Consider the following 14,242-nt stretch of genomic DNA (forward strand, 5'->3'; position numbering starts at 1 on the left):
GGATTAAGAGCAATACACATGTCAATGATTGCTGACACCGATCATAACATGAGCAGGTATATTTTCACTCAAATGCGCAGTAAGCAAGCTATATATCGCTATCACATTTACATTGTTATAATTAGATAAAACTTATCATCTTCAAATTTGATGGTGCTTCAATCTCATTAAAATGTGTAAACATGTTAGTAACACGGATTTGTTTTCTCTCAATCGATCTATGACTTTTTAACACCGGCATACTACTGTGTTGGTTATTGTTTGCACATCCAGGGTAAACTATCATCAGTAAAGAATTTAAACTGACATGTGAGTTCTGATTTTCTACCTTAATCCAAAAATTGACAAACTAAGGACAGCTGGAAACTAAGCAAGATATTTTTATATATAAATTATAACTTCCAAAAACGTTATCAAAATAATAATTATTGGGATATTGTAATTATATATATCAAAACAAATTGAGTTACATCATCTTGTCACAGCAGGCTAAGTGGATAGACACCAGGAGAGTCCACCAGCAGTGGTATCTATCCAGTGCTTGTAAATGAAAATCGCACTTAAGATATTCGTGTGTTCGAAGAATTTGCATTGCATGTCGAAATGTCCTATTATAATGTTTATTTGTGTATTTCTCTGTCCTTTTCTTAAAATGTCCTGTACCAAGTCAGTTGTTGTTTTAATGTGTGTGTTGAATTGTTGTTTTTGGTTGTTTGTTGCACTTCAGTGTTTCCGTTTTTTCGTCGTTTTCCTCTTATAGTTGATGTGTTTACCTCAGTTTTAGTTTGTAACCCGGATTTGTTTTCTCTCAATCGATTTATTACTTTCGAACAGCGGTATGCTACATTTGCCTATATTTTGACAATGAGGGTGGGTTGAAAACAAAACTTTACGACAAAAGAGATGATTTCAGCTTTCCAATTGTGAACTTTCCATTTCTAAGTAGCAACATTCCAGCAGCAACTCCATACGGGGTATATATCTCCCAATTAATACGATATTCCTTTGATTGCATTTCCTATCATCATTTTCTAAATAAAGGGTTGCTGCTCACAGGGAAGCTATCAAAATAAGAGTTCCAAATGGTGAAGTTGAAATCATCCCTTCGTAATTTTTACGGACGCCATCACGAGTTGGTTGACCGTTACGGAATAACCGTTTCACAAATGATATCGGATATGTTCCTTACGTCGTAACTACAATCCCCTTCCCTTTCATGAATTTTACCTACCGAATTAGACTATTTACCGGCTTTTTATCACATAAGCAACACAACGGGTGCCACATGTGGAGCAGGATCTGCTTACTCTTCCGGAGCACCTGAGATCACCCCTAGTTTTTGGTGGGGTTCATGTTGTTTATTCTTAGTTTTCTATGTTGTGTCATGTGTACTATTGAGTGTCTTTTTTTCATTTTTAGCCATGGCGTTGTCAGTTTATTTTCGAGTTTGGCTGTCCCTCTGGTATCTTTCGTCCCTCTTTGTTTCTTCACCAGGATAGCTAAAAAAATAATAATAGAAATTATTTACTATTTACTAAACACTAAATTTGCAGAAATATAGAAATAGATTTGTAACAATTTGTTCATATAAGTTATGGTGTCTTGTTCATAATATTCATAGATTTGCGTATATTTCTATTCATGAACAAATAGAAATATAGTTATTAGATTAAACTTAATTCTAAAATGAGCCGGCCCTTTCAAGAGCGTGATTAGTTTTTCAATAGCAGTTAAATGTTGAATTGCCATCAATGATAGGAATTTACAGACAAAGTCAAATCAATGTAAATATTGGTTTTTCTCAATGAAACCAATATTTTTAAATTCATAATTATATCCTGTGAGGAATTGAACACGTGGTTTAGGATAAGTGTAGCAAAAATACACTTAAAACACAGCTAGATTGGAAAGTTATTGAAAAAATATGACGAAAATTGACTGGCATAATGTTATGGCATTCAAAAGACCACCAATAACCTATTAATTAAATTTTCTGTTGCTTTGTAAAGTATTTTATGAAATTAAATACCAAGTTAATAAAGGCGTTACGTGCACCTGTATCAAGAATTGCCTTTTCAAGTAAATTTGCTCAAGAAAAAAGATATTAAAAGACCATTGTTCTGCTATATTAGTTGCGCAAACATTTAAAAGCTACTCAGTTCTCTGAAGAAATAAAATGAACCCTTTCATTTTTTCTTTTAGTCGAAGCTGCAATCAGCTTAGGTTATCGAACAACAATGAAGGATTTTCCATACTTCTTGAGTTTCATCATTGTTTCTTTTCTTTTTTATTCGTTCAGATTAATCAACTGTATATGTCTTGGAATTGCCATTATGACGAATCATTGTGTAAAGATTATTGTCTTTATATGTAAGTAAAATGTATGCAATGCAAATAAAAGCCAAGTATATAAAATTGAGAATGGAAATAGGGAATGTGTCAAAGAGACAACAACCCGGCCATAGAAAAAACAACAGCATAAGGTCACCAACAGGTCTTCTATGTAGCGAGAAATTCCTGCACCCGAAGGCGTCCCTCAGCTGGCCCCTAAACAAATATATACTAGTTCAGTGATAATGAACGCCATACTAATTTCCAAATTGTACACAAGAAACTGAAATTTAAATAATACAAGACCAACAAAGGCCAGAGGCTCCTGACTTGGGACAGGCGCATAAATGCAGCGGGGTTAAACATTTTTATGAGATCTCAACCATCCCCCTATACCTCTAGCCAATGTAGAAAAGTAAACGCATAACAATACGCACAATTAAAATTCATTAATAAGACAGCATCACAACATACATAGACAATTCAACAAAAAGACATTTTAAGATCCATATACTTTTACTGTTAAATTATTATGTAGTTATCGACTCATCGTACCCTAAACATCCTTTTTCATATTCGATATATATTCTAAATCTCCAGCGTCTAGACTCTAGGTGTAAGTGAATCATACAACAACAATTAACTTACAATGAACCACAAACATATAGATAAAATATGGATTCAACTAATTTTGACAGGAACCTATATATGTATAAGTGATAAGGGGTTTAAATCAAAATTGACAGATTTTTTTTATAATTTCAAGATGTAGTTTGCTTTTTTCAAAGATATATTAAAACGTATTGGTCATTGGTCTTTTAATTAAGCTATAGGTTATACAAAATTTTCATATTTCGTGTAAATTGAACTTTTTTTTTGCGATAAAAAGAATTTAAAGATAAAACATGAGAAGAAATTTCTCATAATGTGCTATTAGAAAATAAAAATAAAAGTTGGGTCAATGGACTCATTTTCTTGCTTCACAACAAAAATGTAAATTCATAACACATTCCTTTATAAAAAGTTATAGTACATGCATGAGTTATCTACCATATAATAGGACAAAGTTGAATTAATTTGTGGCCAAAAAATACTCTGTTTGTTTAATCAACAGTCGATCGTGTAATAAAACACATCTTGTTCTTCATTTAGATGAAGTCTAAGACAATAGCAATCAAAACCAAGGAGTAAACAAAGACTCACAAAACCAAAAGACTTTAACATCAACAGTTATAAATAATAAATAAGTAACAACACGAACTCCACTAAAAACAGGGAGTGAAATCAGGTGAAATATTCTAACAAATAAATAATACACTCTTCTCATAAAATGTACCCATTTAATAAAGAACTCGACCGATTGTTCTGCTATTTTGCAATTTAAGATGATAGAAGACACCCAATATACCTTGTATCTATATACGAATACTCCAATATCTTCGTTTATTGTACACTTTCTTTTTTAAAGAATTTATTTTGATAGAATTCCTTTAGATTCCTATGTACTTGTTTGGCTTTATAACTATTTTGATCTGAGCGTCACTGATGAGTCTTGTGTAGACGAAACGCGCGTCGGCGTACTAAATTATAATCCTGGTACCTTTGAAACCTATCATAACAGTATTATGTGGGTTGTGGTTTATTCTAAACCAGTTTCATATCGATATAAATAGACGTTTATGACCAAAATAAACATCTACATCATTGTTATTCAAATGAAAGTAAGAGTTAGACAAAAATATATGCAAAACAAACATGGCATATTCTGCGATTTGAAAAAGAGTAATATGGGGACGAAGTCCCCAATAACAGTAGAAAATTCAATAAAAAAAAAAAAAAAAAAAAAAAATCGGGAAAATTTTCCCGATATTTTCATTGTACTAATGAACTCAAAATCGTTCAATTTTTTTTTTTGTCGCGTTTTTGAATTTCCGGATTTGCGCTGAAATCTACAATGTACTTCCTTTTTCCGGTCTCGTTTGTATGAAACTTTGAGTAAAATATATATTTATCAGTATAGTATAAAATAGGAAAGAACACAATTCCAATTTCATTTTTAATAATTCCTTGATATGAAAAAAAACGTTACCTGATGATAGCGTTTCTTTGTTTACATTGCATATGACGTCATAACTTAAATAACGTCACAACTAAAATCCCTAACAACAGAACCAAAATCGGAAACGTTACCGTATTTCCGTTTCTTTTTTTTAACAAATATTTTTAAGTTACAAAAAAATAATTCATACAGACTTCGTCCCCATTTACAGGTAATGCCTGCCTCATATTATATTCAGAAATTTTTGCTTCTTGCATATAAGCGTTTGCCAAAATTTTTAACACTACTTCTAAAAGAGTAAACGAAAAGTTAACTAGTTCTGCCATTTAATACAATAGATTTGAATCGTGTTTCAAAATATTGAGTAATCTTAACTATATGAAATAATGGTGAATGGCTATCAATGAGTTTTGATTCGTTTCTTATTTCTCTCTGTCATGTAACGATTACTAACAAGAGATTTCAAGCCTGTCAAAATCTTAACAAATCGAAATATTTTTCTGTCACCGTAAAAAGCACACTACGTGAAACATTTCCCTGCGGTAGGATCATTTTTATTTGTAAACGTGAATATAAGATCATAATTTCACAACATTTCTTTTTGTTTGTCAGTTCGAGCGCTTGTTTGCTCCCCCAGGATTCGATAAAATGCTAGAATTCTACCGACCATTATCGTCCCCGTCAACCAGTCAGTTTATGGATACTGATTGATGTTAAAATGCTTGTAAGGTTAAATACTCTCAGGATTGTAACTTGAATGTAAGATTGCAATAAATATGAACCGTTTGTCTCCCAAGTTATCCTATGGCAGAAAATAAAAGAAATTTAGTAGCAGATACTTAAGCATACTAAATTTAGCTGCGTGAAAAGCAAAACACGCTATTTTGATAAGTTTGATATCATAAAAAGTCATCAAAGAAACCGGGCTTATAATTTGGTAAAAAAAAGTTGTAATGAATTTATGATAGATGTATTACAATAGTGAACGTCAGACACGCGTTTACGGTACTTTTCTATCCCAAATTCATGTATTTGGTTTTGATGTTATATTGGTTATTCTCATCGGATGTTGTCTAATGCTTAGTCCGTTGCTGTGTGTGTTACATTTTAATGTTGTGTCGTTGTTCTCCTCTAATATTTAATGCGTTTTCCTCAGTTTTAGTTTGTTACCCCGAATTTGTTTTTTGTCCATAGATTTAAGAGTTTTGAACAGCGGTATACTACTGCCTTTATTTGGTATACAAAAGACTCTCAATTCTAAAAAGATAAAAACGCAAAATAAAGTACGATACTGAAGAGCATGGGGGACCCTAAATTCATAATGATTTTTTCGAAATAAAGCTTGGGTAATCTTTTCAGTAGGGAAAAAAGTTCTTTAGATTTACAAAAGTTCAAGTTTTGTTAACAGTTAATTTATTATTATGACCATAGTTCATGTCAACTCAGAAGTGCTGACTACTGGGTTGGCGAAAATGTTGGGGTGGAAACCTCAACCATTAGTTGCATCGATCCAATGGTTGTAAATAAACTCACCATAGATGTGTCGCCAGACGCAAACTTAGTCTTAACTAGATGAATAATGAATGCGGCTATGAATAGAGAGCTGAACACACGTGATGTTGTGTTTCAATTAGACAACAACCTAAAGACATAAAATAGCCAGCATGCATCCGGAAGTCAAATTACAGTTTTCAATAATAGTGTAATGTCTTCACAATGTCAAGCTTTAAAAAGTCAAGAGTTAACCAATATTTGGAATGAATTAATTTACAAATAATCCAGATATTTATATATATTATGATATAGTTTAACTATATAGGGTCATTTTGAACTTTAAAACAGGAATACGATTTCGATATACAACTTTGGTATTTCACATTTTCAAACATTTTAAATACAGTGTAAAAAATAATTGAATACATATCGATCTAATGTAACTCTATACTTTTTAAAGCTTAAAATGAAAAAGAAAAATTATAATTATTTTATACAAGGGCTAAAAAAATCTCCGCCATCTGAAACTTTTTCAGGTCGTTCAATCGTATCATTATAGAATAATTTTAACGTTAAATTAAACTTTATGCTTGCTATTCAACGACGGCTTTATGTTCATGAGAAGCATATGCTTACCATTTAAATTACCTGATGAAAAGTTAAAGTGGGGGTTAAGTCTAATATTAAACAATAAAATATAAATAAATTTTAACACTGACAAAAGCAAACCTATTTAACCATTTGATATACTGATCTATTTATCTAGTCTGTAACTACCTTTTACCATCCGCAGTACTAATTGATAGCAAGAGTTTTGGCAAGAAATAAACATCAAATATATTGTATTTCATTGTTAAACTACTGTGATTTAGGATTCCTCAACAGTCATAGATAGTGATTATCACACAATGATAGAAATGTGATAGTATAACCATTCATTATAATCACTACTGTGAAATATCTAAAAGTACTTGAATGATGTAGTGTACTATAGTTCACATAGTTCTTCTTCACTCTGATCAATACTTTGGGAAACGTTGTATTTTTGGCCCTCTGCGCTCTTCAACTTCGTACTTTATTTGGCTTTTTCATCTTTTTTATTCGAGGGTCACTGATGAGTGTTTTGTATGCGTCTGGCACAAATACAAAATTTCAATCCTGGTATCTATGATGAGTGAATTAGCAAAAAGATAAAATAAAAACATACCGAACTCAGAGGAACATTCAAAATAAAAAGTCCTTAATCAAATGGCAAACACAAAAATACAACGTCCCACAACTGTTCTTATTCTTTCAGTAAGAAATTTGTCGATGCCTTTTTAACCGACTCGCCAAGAAATGTCTTTTGTAGCTTTTGCAGCATAAATCGAACATCATTCAATCGTCGTTAAATGTAAACAATGCTTTATCAATTTCATGCTTCCGAAGCGCTTTTCTTGATACGTTGAAAGCAAAATTTTTCAAACCCAAGGGTGTATGAAAACCGAAACAGTTAAGAGCTATTTTACCGAAGTGACCGACAAGACTTCAGCAAGCATCAATCAATCTCAAACCGATATAAGCATGCTGTGTTATCGAATGTCAATCAATCTGTTTGTCGATTTTACTGGGTTTTTTTCTTTAAGCATATGATTCAACGGACATGTGCATTTTTTACCCAGATTACCTGGTTCAAGATCATGTGAAAAGTAAATCAATCAAATCGTAAATGATCCGGAGATTAATTAAGATCAAACTCAAAGTGTTTATATATCTACAAATGAACATATCACAGAAATATAAGAGATACATTTTTCAACTATGGTAATCTCTCTCTCTATCCGCTTGTTTGTTCCCGAAGTATATCATTTCAATCTTTCTGTGATTTATAGAGATCGACCTGGTGACTGTTTCGGTATTAATCAGGTTAATTCAATTGCAACAATTTGACTAATGTCATAACTTAATATTTTGAAATTGTACCACAATAGATATCCTCAGAAGACAAATACCTGCCCTTTAATAATAATAAAGATCATAAAGAACCATAAAAAATAATCATCAACCGTAGGGACTAAATGAGCGCTAATACAAACTTCAATGCCTTTCCTTGTTTGATTAATAATACGGGGATTTATCGTTCATTTTAATCGCATTTACATATATTCATTATAAAATGATAAAATAACATCCATTTTGACGTCCTTTAATACAGGTAATGCGATCATAATGGGACAGAAGCTTTTAGGAAATGTAACTGCAGTCATTTATTTGTTTAAACGGAAATGTGACATCGATATTAAACAAAGGAAACAATCACGGATTGACTGAATGAATTTGATGCTCCGATAGTAACCTGCATATAAGGTTTTGATCTTTAATGGTTAATGACAATATAAGGTCTAAAGGTAAATAAATGACAACCGGTTAATTAGTCCAAAATGTCATTTGTGAAATTATGTTTTGCCATTAAAAGCGGAATCTAGATTATGTTTAATCCTTAGAGACCTACGGTTGTATCGTGTTATTCCGATTGTTAAGCCATTAAATGTACAACAATGTAGTGTTTAAACATTACTATTTCCTGTTCCGTTCTCAGATCTTTCCGTGATTGTAAGATAAAAAGACAGAAGTAATATACAAATCAAACGTTTTAATGAAATAAATTGTATCAACTATTCCAATAACTTGTATATTCATATAAGTATATTATACCAAGGATGATTCCAAAACTATTAGCTTAGAGTTCAGTGCAACAGTAGTTTACCTATGTTCATATCTTATCAATCGATTAAAACGATACAAATCAAAGTAACAAACAAACAGTTGGGCATCAAACCTAACAGGAGCGATCCGTCTTTTGTGACAGTTTTTTTTATTGTTCCGTTATATTGCTAAAACTCGGTGAGCATCTACACAGACATTATATGTTATAGATATAAGAAGATATCGTATAATATGTTAGTTTGACAGTTATTGGGATCTAGCAGCCACAATTGTGTAAATATAGGAATATGACAGTTGTTGTCCATTCGTTTGATGTGTTTGGGGTTTTGATTTTAGCATTTGATTACGGACTTTCCGTTTTGAATTTTCCTCGGAGTTATATCACAGTATATTTATGATTTTACTTTATACAGACATACGTAAAGCACAACTGACTAAAAAAAGATCAAACACACATACATACAAATAAATCTAACAAAGATACAAACACAAAATGTGTTGAACTTAATAGGAAATTTGACAGAGGCCAACAATGAAGTTGAACACAACACTTTATAAATTCATCAAATTCTTCTTGGTTTTTTTTTTATTAACTTCACCAGAAACGCTCAAAACCGAATTTTTGAAAGCCAAGAATGAATATGAATCAAAACAGTCGAAGAGCTATATGACAAAATAAAACAATTAAATTATGGAAAATCCATATAAGAAAACTCATTTTCCATTTTGAATATACTAAAATTGTCATAACACTATAAGGTACGCTCCCATATGCGAAATAGAAAAAAAAACGTGTTTTTTTTTTCTATGCCGGAGCACCCGAAATTTGAATCAAGAATCACAATAAAGACAAGAAAAGGAATAGACCACAATCGGGTGACTTTGTATGTGTCGTCAAATCTACCAATTAGTCAAAACAAAATCCAACGACAAGTCAGTCAACAGTCTATCAGATAACTACATAGCAATATGACGAATATTACTGAAAGTGAAAATGATTTAATTAACTCTCAATGTCATATTTATAAATTAACTTTTGAATTTTTGAAATACTAAGGCTTCTCTACCTCCGGAATAGATTACCTTAGATGTATTTGGCAAAACGTTTAGGAATTTTGTTCCTCAATTCTCTTTAACTTCGTACTTTATTTGGCCTTTTTAACTTTTTTTTTGGATTCGAGCGTCACTGATGAGTCTTTTGTGGACAAAACGCGCGTCTGGGTTAATACAAAATTTAATCCTGGTATCTATAATGATTTTATTTTCTATGTTTACTATCATTAAATGTCTGTAAAATAATCAGTTTTATGGAAGTACATAAAAGCAACATTAAATCATTCGAAGCGGATTTATATTGAAATACATTTGGTTCCAATTTGATTCCAAGACCGTACTTTTTTCAGACCAGTTGTTTGGCGATGTCATGTTGCTATATATTGAAGCATGAAAAGTCAACTACCAACAAAGATAGCCATATAAGTATAATGTGTTCATTATCTTGGGAATTGGGGTGGAAATTTCTTGCAAAGTTAAATATTATATCGAAAGTAATGATACGGTTCTGTTAAAAAAAAAAAAAAATAGGCAAATTGATATCACACACCCACACACAAATATATTACCTTGTGTGTAGTAATCAGTCTAAAATTGTCAGGAAAAATTATAAAAAATATGCCATATTGTATGCAAAAAACAATTAGAAGACATTTAAATAGATTAGACAGAAGCCTTTTTATCAACAAAGACAATAATCTTCGGTATTGTACAATTTCTTCTGTTTTGAATACCTCATTACTTCATGGAGACATCATGTCAGAGACTTATTCCCATAATGGAAAGCTGATATTACTGGCCTCTCCTGCATATGCTTAACCCGTTTATTGAGTAAATATTTCATACATTTCGTAGCAAATCGTCCGGTTTGGATTACGGTTACAACATTAAAAGGATTACTAGTTAATGTGGCATCCATTAATTAATTGAACTTGTGTCGCCATCATCAAATTATAGCAATTAGTATCATTTCAACGGAAGTCACGTGTCAAAAAGCACGTGGTCATTGACGAAATTTTGACTGATGCATTTATATACATAATTGTCTGTGTCGAACCTTTATTTTTTTCATGATTAATGTTGTTGCAAACTTTGTTAATTGAAAAATAAAATTATAACAGGAAAGGTTACAAATGTATTTTCTTTCTATAGAATTCAAATTAAAAACAAATTGTACACAGCTAAGTTACAAATATTTTATTCTAGCGCAACTGAATAGGTTAATGTAGACGAAACACAAGTCTAATTATGAATAAAGGGAACAATTCAATCCCTCTCCGGGATCGACTTTCCCACTAAATATACCGACTGAATAAAAGAGGGACGAAAGATACCAGAGGGACAGTCAAACTCATAGATCGAAAGCAAACTGACAAAGCCATGGCCTAAATATGCTAACGTAAATGCCAAACAGATAAATAATAGTACAGAAGACACAACATAGAAAACTAAATTATTCAGGTAAATGTGTAAGCCCTGTATCTTTGGTTAGTTATACAGACTATTTTCTCAAAATTAGTTGCACACTAATAAGTTTGGGAAAACTCAAATCAACAATTCATGATAGGATAAAACGAAAAATAGAATATCCTTATTAAAAACCATCACTCTAATTCTTTAATATATATTTTATAGAATACATATTTAAAGATGCTATATAGACATTTCGCGACTAGATATATCAAATATTCATGTATAAGTATTCAATTGGCTATCTTTTCTTTTTCTTTTGAGCAAGTGAGAGGTTTAGCTAGCTATAAAACCAGTTTCAATCCACCATTTGCTAGATGAGGAAATGCCTTTACTTAGTCAGGAATATGACAGTTGTTATTCATTCGTTTAAATGTTTTTGAGCTTTTTATTTTGCCTTTAGGGACTTTCCGTTTTGAATTTTCCTCGAAGTTCGGTACTTTTGTTATTTTACTTTTTATAATATTAAAAAATACCATATATATGGTATTTAACAGTGATATACTTTATTTGATTAAAACATACCATATATTTACATTGAAATACTTTATTAGATTATACATACCATATATTTACATTGAAATACTTTATTAGATTATACATACCATATATTTACAATAATGCAAGGCAGATGTTCTATTATGTATCTTCTAAACATGAATATTGTATTATCTATTTGAAATTCAAAACTAGCATTTGCTATTGCTTTATGTTTTGTAAGCCTATTTGACTTTTACAATATCTAGCAGGGATTTGAAGTGAATATAAGTTAACATCCTGGCTGGTTAGTATTTAGTAATTTGATTCCTTTCCGGACAAAAAACACCTGGATTTATTTGTCTCAGTGTTAAATATCTGCTGTAAGCCATCTTCTGATGATATTTCTATATGATTGTTAAAATGATTCAGCAATTATCATTATTATTTTCATTTTTTTTTTTAATCTGTTTATTTTATTTTTCATTTTTTTTTTTACATAATGACTGTTTTAACAAAAAAAAGATATGAAGTCATTTTCTTTCACACAAGTTAACTGATAATTAATTATTCAAATGAAATCACTCGTGATGTTTTAAATCATGTAATTGGATCTCTTTCCGGACTGGAAGCAAGATACAAATTTTGCAGTCTTTGAGATGGTGGGAAAATTCTAAATATGAATTACATTATGCAAAGTTGAACCGCCATACCTTGAAAATATTTAGCCTCTTATTTTGGATACCATTTCAGCTCTTGTAGTGTTTTCGATATACTAGAAATGAAATTTTGTTTAATCCATTCACATACTAGTCAGGCTCGGTTTTTGGTATGACTTGAATGATACATAATCAGTTAAAATGAAGGTGATTTAATACTCCAAAAATACGCAAGGAAATTCTATACATTATTTTTTTTTACTACTTTCATCTTCCAACAGACACGTTATGAAACCATTGAAGTAGTCCTTTTTTTTTTAGAATGTTTGCTTTTTAATTTAGATGTTTTCTGGAAATCGCTCTGTAATGTTAATCGAAATAGGTTTTCTTCAGTTCCCATGTCTCTAAATGTATATTTATCTATGCAGTGTATTGATTAAGACTACGAATGGTCTCTAATATATATCTACTGATCTAAAGAGAAACTCTCCCAATTAATTGATGTTCAATTAAACTGACAAGAATGTAATTAATCTAATTTTGAAATGGCATTTTTCTGATAGTTGCAGGTGAATAATTTGATGAGGTTGTATTAGTTTTTAATGACTACAATCAGATTTTCATCTTTGAGGCTATTGGTTTCGCGACAAAAATGGTTATAAATTTTCACATATCATTTCTATCAGATAGTTTTATGACAGTCAACTCGGAAGAATAAAAAAATAAAATAAAACCTTAGGTCACCGCAATGACAGTCATGGTTTACTGATGACGCTCAGACATTTATATTATCATATATAATTACGTTGAAAAAATATAATTTTCCAATGATTTACAAATAAAGTGTTGAACTACTAATTGTGGTGTATCAAATTCAAACTTCGATTCAAAGTAACATAGCCCATTAAAAAATTTGTATATACCGTAGTAGTATCAACAAGTTAGAAAATAAAATGAAATGGTGTGCATACTTTGCCTAATAGAAATCACAAAAAAACTGAACATCGAGGAAAATTCAAAAATGAAAGTCCCTTATCACATGGGAAAATCAAAAGCTCATACACGAACATCATGCGAACTGTTATATTCTTCATATGTTTTATTCTTTTCATAAAAATTCAAGTCAATATGTGGTTTTGGTTTTGTAACCTTTTTCAGTTCCATGCTATGAATAAAAACTTAAATAACTTACTTATTTTTACAGTGTATTCTTATGTAGAGTTATCACTTTCAAATATCAGGTGAGGGATGATGACCCAAACCATATTCCATTAAATGTGTGCAAAGTTAGGGGCCTGAAATTTAGTGTTTTTCATAGGTGGTTGTTGTCATAACTTTGAACAGGGCCCTTTGTAGTTTTTTTTTCCTTTGATTTGTGTCACATTTTGTCTAAATTCCCAGCTTCATGTATTACATTACGACATTATAAAACTCAAACTCAAAAAGACAAAGTTAAAGTTAGATTAATTTGGTTATATATATGTTTCTTTTGGCAAACATAGATAATAATGTTCCTTCATTTTATACCACTTTATAGCGTCCCGATTACCCTTTTAACCACAATAGGTCACCGTACGGTCTTCAACAAAAAGTAAGCCCATACTGCATAGTCAGCTGTATATAAAAGTCCCCGAAATGAGAAATGTAAAATAATTCAAACGAGAAAACTAACGGCATTATTAATGTACAAATTAATGACAGAAAAAAAACCAGATTTTATATACAGTAAGAAAAGGCAACCATTTAATTATTACAGGCGCCTGACTTGGAACAGGTAACTGCAGAATATGGCGAGGTCAAACTAGTTTAAAGGCGCTAATCCTTTCCCAAATCGGGGACAGTTTTGTGACAATACTACACAAGAAAAAAACCTCTAAAAATCAGTTGAAAAAGGCTTAACTCGTCAGATGGATCTTAAGAAGAAATACATCTAACAAAAGACAGGGTGGGCGTGGCAGTGTACTTATACATCCCACAACAAAAAGACATTAGG

Source organism: Mytilus galloprovincialis, chromosome 1, assembly GCF_965363235.1.
Source record: "Mytilus galloprovincialis chromosome 1, xbMytGall1.hap1.1, whole genome shotgun sequence".
Classification (NCBI taxonomy): Eukaryota; Metazoa; Mollusca; class Bivalvia; order Mytilida; family Mytilidae; genus Mytilus; species Mytilus galloprovincialis.